The sequence below is a fragment of the Vicugna pacos genome, unplaced genomic scaffold, assembly GCF_048564905.1.
Source record: "Vicugna pacos unplaced genomic scaffold, VicPac4 scaffold_16, whole genome shotgun sequence".
Lineage (NCBI taxonomy): Eukaryota > Metazoa > Chordata > Mammalia > Artiodactyla > Camelidae > Vicugna > Vicugna pacos.
The window spans coordinates 3,333,118-3,343,090 of NW_027328737.1; the positions used below are offsets into that span (position 1 = coordinate 3,333,118).

At 49.7% G+C, this 9,973-nt stretch overlaps 1 long non-coding RNA gene across 3 annotated transcripts; it reads left to right on the forward strand.

Moving 5' to 3' along the window:
- Nucleotides 1-4,924: 4,924 nt before the first annotated feature.
- Nucleotides 4,925-9,526, forward strand: LOC140692742 (uncharacterized). Of its 3 annotated transcripts, none has more exons than XR_012068313.1 (3): nt 4,925-5,175; nt 8,351-8,408; nt 9,303-9,526. It is a non-coding gene; the product is annotated as an uncharacterized lncRNA (long non-coding RNA). The 3 variants fall into 3 exon arrangements; XR_012068315.1 differs by having other exon boundaries at nt 9,306-9,486; XR_012068314.1 differs by having other exon boundaries at nt 9,249-9,473.
- Nucleotides 9,527-9,973: the final 447 nt, after the last annotated feature.

The following is a 9,973-nucleotide window of genomic DNA, read 5'->3' on the forward strand; positions in this document are numbered from 1 at the left end:
ATCCTGGTAACTCTACACCCCAAAAAGCATCCATGAGAAATGTGTGTATTGGGATATCTGTGCCCCTTGAAGAGCTGTTCCTGAGGGGTCTTGGGACCCTCCAGCCCCTCTCAAGGTTCTCAGAGCCTGGGTCTAAATTTCTATCTCCATCCTGTGTCTCGTGGTCATGGGTCAATTTATTACATGACTTGGCATGTTCTTAGTGCTTGTCCTCCACGCCTGCACTGGACTCCCAAGATGTTCCCACTGACCCTTGGCTCCCTGTGTGTGTCAGGGGCCCTAAGACTGACCCCTTCACTCTCCTCCTCTGCCCCAACCCCTGGGTCCACCACTAGGTGGACTGGGAGGTGTTTGTAAATGAGTCTTACACGAGGACATGACTGAACAAAGCAGGGCCCCACCCCTAGAAAGCACACCTGCTCCCTCCTCTGAAGAGGACCCCACAGCCCCACACTGCCTCCCAGGGGTCTACTCAGGACACAGTCCCCCAGTTCTGGGCAAGGCATCTCCCTGGAATCCTTGCTTCCAGAAAGAGTTTCTCTGTCCTTCTTCAGAGTTTAGAGTTGTTCCCATGTCCCTGACCACCAGGGTGCCCAGCAAGGACCCTTCAGTGACTTGGAGAGAGAAGGAAGATATGTGGCCACAGGTCTCACAGGACACACCTGCTGGGACCCCAGGCCAAAGGGCCGTCCTCCTCCCTTCTCAGGTGTGGATCTCATGGTAACTTTTTGCAGTGGGCCCAAATGGGGAGTGGGTCCCAAAGAAGATCATGGGGCTCTCTGGGCAGGGAAGGCTTGGGCCAGGCGGCCTTTCCTGGTTTCCATGCTGGGCCACTCTGAAAACCTCCAGTTCCTCTGGCTGTGGATGGAGGCCCCCAAAACCTCAGGGTGGGGCCCTTTCTCTTAGCCTCCACTGCCTCCAAAACCACGCTGGCGCTGGCGTGGGGAAAGAGCTTTCTTGCCCTCTCGTGGCTAAGTTGCCACAGGTGGATGCTGCGGGGAGCTGGATAGAGAGGTCGCACTTGCTCAGATGTGAGTGGTTAGGCAACGTGACACCCTGTCAACTAGCCTTAAACATTGGAAAAAGGACTTTCCCGGGAATGCTGGAAGTTACTTTTAGTAATTTGTCTAAAGATTTCTTTTTCTTCGCTTATATACTCATAAAACCTCTCCCAGGTCAGTCCTGTTAAGGACCATTATCCAGGGATCAATCAGGAAATGCAGGAGGAGAGGGGTGGGGGTGGGGGAGAGGGGAGGGGAGATCAGAGCCCATGGAGAGGAGATGCCCCTACCAGGGCTACACGCTGGGCAGTGGCTGTTGGCATCCAGCTCTCCTGTTCTCAGGCCCATTTCATCTGCGGGGTGATTCCAAAAGAAACAATGGTGGAAGGGCCATGGAGGACACCTAGACCTCCCAGAATGGACAGAGGGAGCAGAGTCACCATGCTGGCCCTGGGCTTGGAGCCAGACCTGCAGTGGAGACCACAGGTCTTCTGAGAAGCCAGCTTCAAAATAAAGGCAGTATGTTCTGGAATACCCAGTTCGAGCGAGTGCTTCATCATAGACATGAAATTTACATAGTTCTTCTCACCATGAAACTCTGTGTTCCCAACACGCTACATGAATGACAGCTTCAACACACATTCATTTCTGAGATGTGAACAAGTGTAGAGCCGCTCTTTCATCCAGCATAATGGGCATGGTTACACCTAGGAACGCTTACCAAGATTTCTCAGCAAGAGCCAGTTTCGAAATAAAGGCACTTTGCGCAGGAAAACCCTGTTGGAGCGAGGGCTTCCCCATATACATGTAAGTTACATAGTTCCCCTCACTATCAAACTCTGTGTTCCCAACATGCTACATGCATGAAGGCTTCGACAGTTCTAAGACGTTAGCATGTGGAGAGCCGCTCTTTCATCTAGCATAAAAGGCAAGGTTACACCCAGGAAGACTTACCCAGATTTCTCAGCTGGTTCCTTCACCCAGATTCAAAATAAAGGCAGTTTGTGCTGGAAAAGCCTGTTGGAGCATGTTCAGAGCTGTTTTGGGCTCTGTCCCAGCTGGAGGGTGCAAACCCCAACCTCCAGAAAGAGGGGCCAGGTCCCCCACCCGCCAGATGGTGTTGCCTTTGTTGGGGAACAGTGATCTTTGGTTGTGAGATGTTTTGCAGCTCTCTCTAAAAACTGCTTTGACTTAAGTTTGCATCCAAGTCACCAGTTCCAGGGCAACAGAAAAAGCATACCCTACATCCCTTTGAATGCAAATTATCCCAAAAGAGCAAATATTTGCCCATGAAAATACCAGCTGCTCTTCTAAGGCCCCCTAAATACCCAGCAGTGTGGGTGGTGCACTCTTGATCAGGGACAGGAGGAGAGGGACCAGCAGTACTCCGGCAGGCTTGGCCCGGTGTGGAAGCTGTGCTGTGGGTGCGTGGTGGGGAGGTCCCTGCAGGGAATCCTGTTTGAGGGGCCTCTGTACACGCCTGCATTATGGTCTGAGGTTTCATACAAAGGCTCCAGGCATCCTAACTGGTCAGATACAGCCCCCACCCTCGGGCTGGAGCCACCAGGAGCTCAGTACTTGTAACAGGGACAGTGCCCGGTGTGGACAGAGGTCATGGGACACTCCGGGTGCAGGGGCGGTGGTGCTGGGGAAGGCAGGGGATGCAGTGAATGATGGAGGGAACAGGGTCCCTTGCTCGGGGTGAGAGTTCTTGGGGAGAACACAGAGTATGACACACACCATCCCCACCGCATACCACAAACTCCTAGCCCCGCCAACACAGGGGCCGCTCTGCACCCTCTCACCGTGGCTCTCCTGTGAGACCGCACCCAACCCGGCATCTGGCACCCCTGCCTTACCTCCCCTCTTGGGACAGACACTGTCTTCTTGGATACTGCCCAGCAACGCGAATTCAAGGCCGGCAGCGGGCCTGGTGGATCTGCACTTCAGGTGCCCTACCTGGCCAGCCGTGCGTGCCTGGGCTCAGTTCTCTATCTTGCCCACCGGCAGCCTGGGTTCACGTCCGGTGCAAGTGGAGGCCAAGGAGCCCAGGCTGAGCCCTGCACACAGACAGGTCAGGGTGCCCCCGCCCCGCTGCCCTGCTGCCCCGTCCACTGGTGGCAGCACCGCCCCAGCCTTCGGCCACCTGCAGGTGACGACTTCCGTGCGGCACCGTCCACCCGGCCCCGCCCAGCTGTCCCATAAGCCTCCCCCCACCCCCGTCCTGGCCGCGCCCTGGCTCCCATTGTCTCCGCAAATTCTGTCCTCGCACATCTAGCCTCGGGAGGATGCACGACACAAACGCTAAGGGACGGCCCCGCGGCGTTGCCATGGCTACAGGCGCCGTGCTGCATGTGGGCTGGCCTCCGCTTCTGGGGTGGGCAGCGGGCTCCAGAAATGCGTAGCTGCCAGGGACCGTGGCGGTGCTTGCTGCTGGGGAAGGTGGCTTGCTCGGCCGGGCGACTAATTCTGGCCTGGTCAGTCGTCGGCGGCCGACTTCCTGTCTGGGGCGGCATCCCACAGGCGGTAAACGACTATCCACTCTGTCGGCGGGGCCGGTGGACATGAACTGGGGTGGGATCGGGTTTGGGGTGGTGGCCGGGGAGGGGCTGTGGTGCCGGGGAGCAGGTTGGGGAGGGGGGACAGGGCTGGGGCCCAGCCTCAGGCTTTCCTCCCCCTCAGGCCCAAGGGCTGGGGCCACGAGTCTGGGTCACCCTGGGTGGCCCCGGCCTCCCAGAACCCCCGGGAAGGACAGGGGGAGGACCCCTCTTAGATGAAGAGGGGCCTTACCCGGGTTTTGAAGAGCCCCAGAATCAGATGTTGGAATGGGGTGGTTTATCAGCCTTGTTTATCTGCAGGGAAATTTCAGTTCCATCCAGATGTTGGTTCCTTCAGTCAACCTCAGGAATTAGACACAAGGGTCAGTGCTGATTAGCAGTTATCTAGGGCTTGACTCAAAATCCAAAATCGACTGTGCATGGTGTAGGGATGGTAGATGGGACCCTCCCTCTTGAAGTTAGCAGTCTTCTGGGATTAGAGGCCCCAGTTGAGGATTACATCCTCATCTGCAATAATGGATGTTGTGAGAAACACACAGAGAAGGGAGGGGTGTGGTGGCGGTAACTCATTAAAAAGTCCAGGACCCTTGCCTTGCTCTTGTGTAGAAGAGTCTCGCCTAGGGTAGGGCAGCAGTTTTCAAAATGTATCCAAGGCCCCTGAGGTGCAAGACCATTTTCATAGGAAGACTGGGATGTCACCTGCCTTTTGCACACTCTTGCTCTCCCGAGTTCCTGTGGGGTTTTCCAGGGAAAACCTGGCCTGTGATATCACAAAACAGGGAATGCAGAGGCAGATAGGAGAATTCAGCTCTCACCAGTCCAAAAGAGATTTTCACAAACTAAAATCACTGCTATACTTCTCACTGATTTTTGTTTTGAAAAATAGACTAATTTTTTGTTTAAGTGTATTAATGGTAACATATAGTAGATTGTTAATATTTTTAAGTGAATTCATACGCTTTTTCTAAATTCTTATTTAACTTCTAACACAGGACCTATTGATAAATTTAACTCACATGAATAGCAGCCTTTTGGAGTGCTCAGTAATTGTTAAGAGTGTATAGGGTTCTGTAGAACAAGAAGTTTGAGTGTCCCTGGAGAATGTGTGCTCAGGTGCTAGTCAGGTGCTTAGCGGTGTTAGATGGATGCCAAGATGTCTTCCGCAACTTCTCCCGGACTAGAAGTAATTGGCCACATGGAGATGGGTGGGCAGTGCCTCCACTTTACAAACCAGAAGCTGCTGAATGTGTCTGGAGTCTAGGCCATGGACTGTGCAGGGATTCCTGTTCAATCTGTTCTATCTAAGCTGGGATTCCTGTGCAGAGGCCTGGTCCTGAAGACCCGCTCTCCTTTGCTCCCTGCCAGGTACCTTCTGTGTGAAGTCAACCCTCCAGAGGGCTTCAGCCTCCATAGGAACATCAGCATCCACGTTGCCTTCCTCCTGAAGACCCTGCTGAAGATGTAGGAGTCAGTACTGTTGCTACCCTCTTGGGGCCACCTCTACTGCTGGCAGAGCCCCAACATCAAACAGGTCTGAATTCTCTGGTCCGACTTCTTTGATCTCCCAAGTCTGAACAGAAATACCCCTGACATTGAGTACAAGCAGTTCATTGCAGGTGAGGTGGTGGGCATTTAACTCGGGCCAGGTGGTCGTTGTTCTGGCACCGATCTGAACATCAGGCCACCTTACTTTGGGCTTGTTGGTCTGGTTAGGGGCCTTGCTCATGTTTCCCACACTGCAGGTGAATCTGGTCTTTCCATAGTTTTTCTCAGGTAATCGATTTGAAGTGTATGAGCTCCATGTTCCCTCACATCTGAAAACCCTGGCCTCCTAGTGAGATGGAGCGGTGACAAGGAGGCCATTGCCACAGAGGCCTTGTCCCAGCAGGACTCACTCCCTGTTCAGCCAGGGCCATTCTTACCTGTAGGAAAACACGATGTGTGTGCAGCATGGGCCACGTGCTGGAGAAGATATGTAACTGCCCATCCAGTACAATTTGGTCCTTCTCAAGCTTCCCATTTTAAGTTTTGTAAGAGGGAAGAGTTGAAGATTTTCTTTGAATAAAGGTATTTAGAGCTTATCATTTTTTTAAATTGAAATGTGGTTTATTTACAATGTTTTTTAGTTTCAGATATAAAGCTCTTTTGTTAGTTTCAGGTATACAACATAGTGATTCATTTGTACATATACATAGTCTATTCTTTTTCAGTTTCTTTTCCATTATAGGTTGCAACATACTGAATATTGTTCCCTGTGTTCTACAGTGAATCCTTGTTGTTTGTCTGTTTTACATATAGTAATTTGTATCTGTTAATCCCACATTCCTAAGTTTGTTTTCTAAGTATGTGAGTCTGTTTTTGTTTTATAAATAAGTTCATTTGTATCATTTTTTAAAATTCCACATAAAAATGATATCATATGATGCTTGTCTTTGGCTTATTTCACTTAGTGTGATAATCTCCAGGTCCATCCATTTTGCTGTAAATGTCATTATTTCCTTCTTTGTTATGACTGAGTATTATTCTGTTATATCTAAATACCACGTCTTTATCCAGTCATCTGTCAGTGGACGTTTAGGTTGCTTCTATGTCTTGGCCATTGCAAACAGTGCTGCTGTGAACATTGGGGTGCAGGTATCTTTTGTAATGAAGGTTCCCTCTGGATATATGCCCAGGAGTGGGATTGCTGGATGAAGTGATGTCTTTTTTTTTTTTTTTTGGCTTTTGAGGAATCTCCATACTGTTTGCCACAGTGGCTGCACCAAACTACATTCCCACCAACAATGTAGGAGGGTTTCCTTTTCTCCACAGCCTTCCCAGCATTTATGGTTTGTGGACTTTTGAATGATGGCCATTCTGACTGGTGTGAGATGATAACTTATTGTAGTTTTGAGCTGCATTTCTCTGATAATTGAGTGATACTGAGCATTTTTTTTATATGCCTATTTGCCATTTGTGTGTCTTCATTGGAGAATTGCTTGTTTAGTTGTTCTGCCCATTTTTGGATTTGGTTGTTTATTTTTTTCTTATTAAGTTGTATGAACTATTTATATAGTCTAGAAATTAAGCCATGTTCAGTCTCACCTTTTGCAAATATTTTCTCCCATTCCATATGTTGTCTTTTTGTTTTGCTTATGGTTTCTATTGCTGTGCAAACGTTTATAAGTTTAATTATGTCTCATTTGTTTATTTTGGCTTTTATTCCTGTTGCTTGGGTTGCTTAGATTGCCCTAGGAAAACACTGCTGAGATGTATGTCAAATAATGTTTTGCCAGTGTTTTCTTGTGAGAAGTTTATAGTGTCTTGTCTAATGTTTAAGTCTTTAAACCATTTTGAGTTTGTTTCTTTTTGGGTTTTTGTGATTCTATTGTATGCTTTTGATTTGTGGTTACCTTATTTTTGAACTATATCAACCCATTACTATATCTATTTCCTTTAGACTGATAATCACGTAGTTTCCAACACATCCTAAGCATAATGAAGAAAAATAAGAAAGAAAAAAATCTATATTTTCTTGCTCCCCTCTCCCATTCCCACCTTTTTTATTTTGATGTCCTTTTTCTTTTTTATATCTTCATGTTTAATCTCTTGTAACTCGTTATTGCAATTCCAACTATGGTTTTCCTGTTTCTATAGCATCCTGCTTCTTTCTGTTTTGAGTAGAACCTTTTAATGTCTCTGTTAGGTTCAATATTGCTGAGTTACCTCCCCTCCCCTCCCCCACACATGCCTCTGAATCCTCAGTCCAGGAAAGCCAAACCATTCTAGCCTTCATCGGTTCTGCGAAAGCAATCTTCAGAGTGGGAAAAATATTTAAAAATCATATTCTGTGTGTTGCTTTCTACTCTTGACCAGAGATGAGAAACATCTGAAGGTGGAGGAAAAAAGGTGGAGGTGGGGAACACAAAGTCTTTTCTCCTTATGCTACTGAAGAAATGATTGCTTTGGTAATTAATGATGTTGCCCTTTAAATTGTTGAGGTCGAGATTCCACAGCTTCAGCGCCTGTGAATAACCAGATGGGAGAAAGCTACCCAGGGCCCCTGCAGTGGGAAAGGCAGCCCCTCTGAGCACCTGTTGTTCTGTATTCTTCCTGCCTCCACACAGTTTCGGTAGGCACTGTGTAGGACGTTGCAGGTACCCGAGGTGGAGGACGGGGAGACCCCTGCTGGGTGGTGAGCCACAGGAGCCCTCACTTGAAGGGCAAAGTGAAGAGTAGTGGGGCGGTCATAGAAACAGAGGATGGTTGAGACCCAGGATGGTGTTCTGGAGTCCAACAGGCGAGTCTGGCAGGGCAGATGGGGCCCTGAGACATGGGCAGTCCTTGAGGGATCTAAAGCAAAGATAGGAACCGAGACTGGATTCATGTGGGGGTACGGCATCTCATGGAGGCAGCGGGGCAGTGCAGCGAGCCCAGGGGGAACGGGCACTTCCCCAAAGCTGGGTTGACAGGTCATAACCAACTCACTGGGGACCAAGAGTCACTGAGTTATTTTTAACTTTTTGTCCCTCTTCCTGGAAAAGAAACTGCTGTCTGTTGAATAGCCTGTGTCGTTAGTGAGAATTAAAGACATGAAGCAAGATTGCCTCAAAAGTCATCCATTGTGTACTTGTTAATAAGGGTCAAATGCAAACTTGAATAGATGAAATGAAACATTCATCATAGGATTTTAAAATCCTTTAAAATAAAAATTCTTGCTACATTTGTTCTTCATTTCAGGGTTCAATTGGTGATAATAATAGCAACCAAATCAACAGCAAACCCTTACAGAACTCTGTCCTTCTGTTCCAGGAACCCTGTGTTCACCACAAACCAATGAGTTGGCACCACTATGAGTTCCACTTTACAGGTAAGGGTATTCATTAATCACACGGCTAGTAAATGGCAGAGTTTGGACTTGAACCCAAGCTGTCTGGCCCCAGAGTCCCCTCTGAGCCCCTTCACTGCAGCTCATCACTTGGCATGCCCGACACAGGCCAGCATTTAAGAGCAGCGTGTCCTTGCCCAAGGCTGCTTCACCGCTTGGTCTCTGTTTCCTGATCTGTAGAATGGGGGTGTGGGCAGTGAACTCTGTGAGCTCAGTGGTCACTTCTTCCAGCTCTGATATTCTATTGCTTTGAGTTGGTTAGTAAGTATCCGAGACCCTACATGGCCCACACATGGGCTGGCAATTTGCTAGGCCCTGGGTTACAGAGAAAAGGAAGATCAACCTGTTTCCCCAAGGAGCCTGTGTCCCTCCACGGGGAACAGCTGCGAGGCCCAGGCTCCATCACTGGCAGTCGGGTGCTGAGCAGGAATGTCTGACAGGAGAAAATGGATGCAGAGCCCCTCCAGGAACAGTGGTTGCCACACAGCTCTCAGGAGCGGGAGCCTCTGTCCAGGCTGCAGAGAGGGGAGTCCTCATGAGGACAGTAGCCCCCCCCAACATAAGCCCTCAGTACAAAGATCCAGCCATCCCCGCAGTGTCACCATGGAGCCAGTCCATCTCATCACCGTGCCTCTGTGCTCCTGGGGCTTCTTTTCCCCCTACACCCAGAAAACTCTTCTTCCTCTCTGAGTGTCCCCTCACTTCACCCATGGTCCCTGCTTCCTGGGCAACTATCTCTGGAGTTGACGCTTTGCCCCCTCACACCCTCCCGTTTGATCAGGAGGCTGGGTTGACCTCCTTGTGCTCACTTTCCACCTTCAGATCATTGCTCCTCCTCTCTTGGGAGCACCTGGAAAAACTCAGATCCTTTCCTAGCAGTGCCTGCCACCCTGGCGTCCCTGCTCAACAGCCTCAGTCAGAAGCACCTGGACCACCAGCCCTGTATTGCCTCACCTCCTACCAGCAAGACTTCAAAGTTGATTCTCCCTCCACCACCCAGTATGGTCATTGTAGGGTCTTCTCCGTCAGCCTGAGCCAGCCACCATCCATTCACCCTGCCCCTGGGCTCATACTTGGGAGTGTCTCCACCCCATTTCCAGCCTCTCTCCTTTAAGTGCCCACTTCTAGCCATCCAGCTGCTTCTCCACCAGCCTCCCAGGCCCTTCTTTACCCTCACTGGGGCATCAAGCACTGACTCCTCTGCTTTCCTGTCTGTCCACGTTCCTCTTACTTCCACTTCCCCACCTTCCATCTCTGCATCCACAGTCAGCACTCTCTTTATGATGAACAAAACTCCCTTGACCCTTGATCTTTTCAGTTCCTCACCAGGACGATTTCCATCTCGGCTCACCCAGCTCTATTTGTTCTGAGCCTGCAGGCATCAGACTCTCCCAGCACAGATTTCTAAGACTATAAATCAATGCCCACCATGTTGCCACTGCCAGGCAATTCTCCAGGATTTCTCTAGTGAGCACTTTTCCCCACTTATCACTCAGTGGTGTCAACATTCTCTGCTCTCTGCACATCTCTAAGCTTCGATCTGTCTC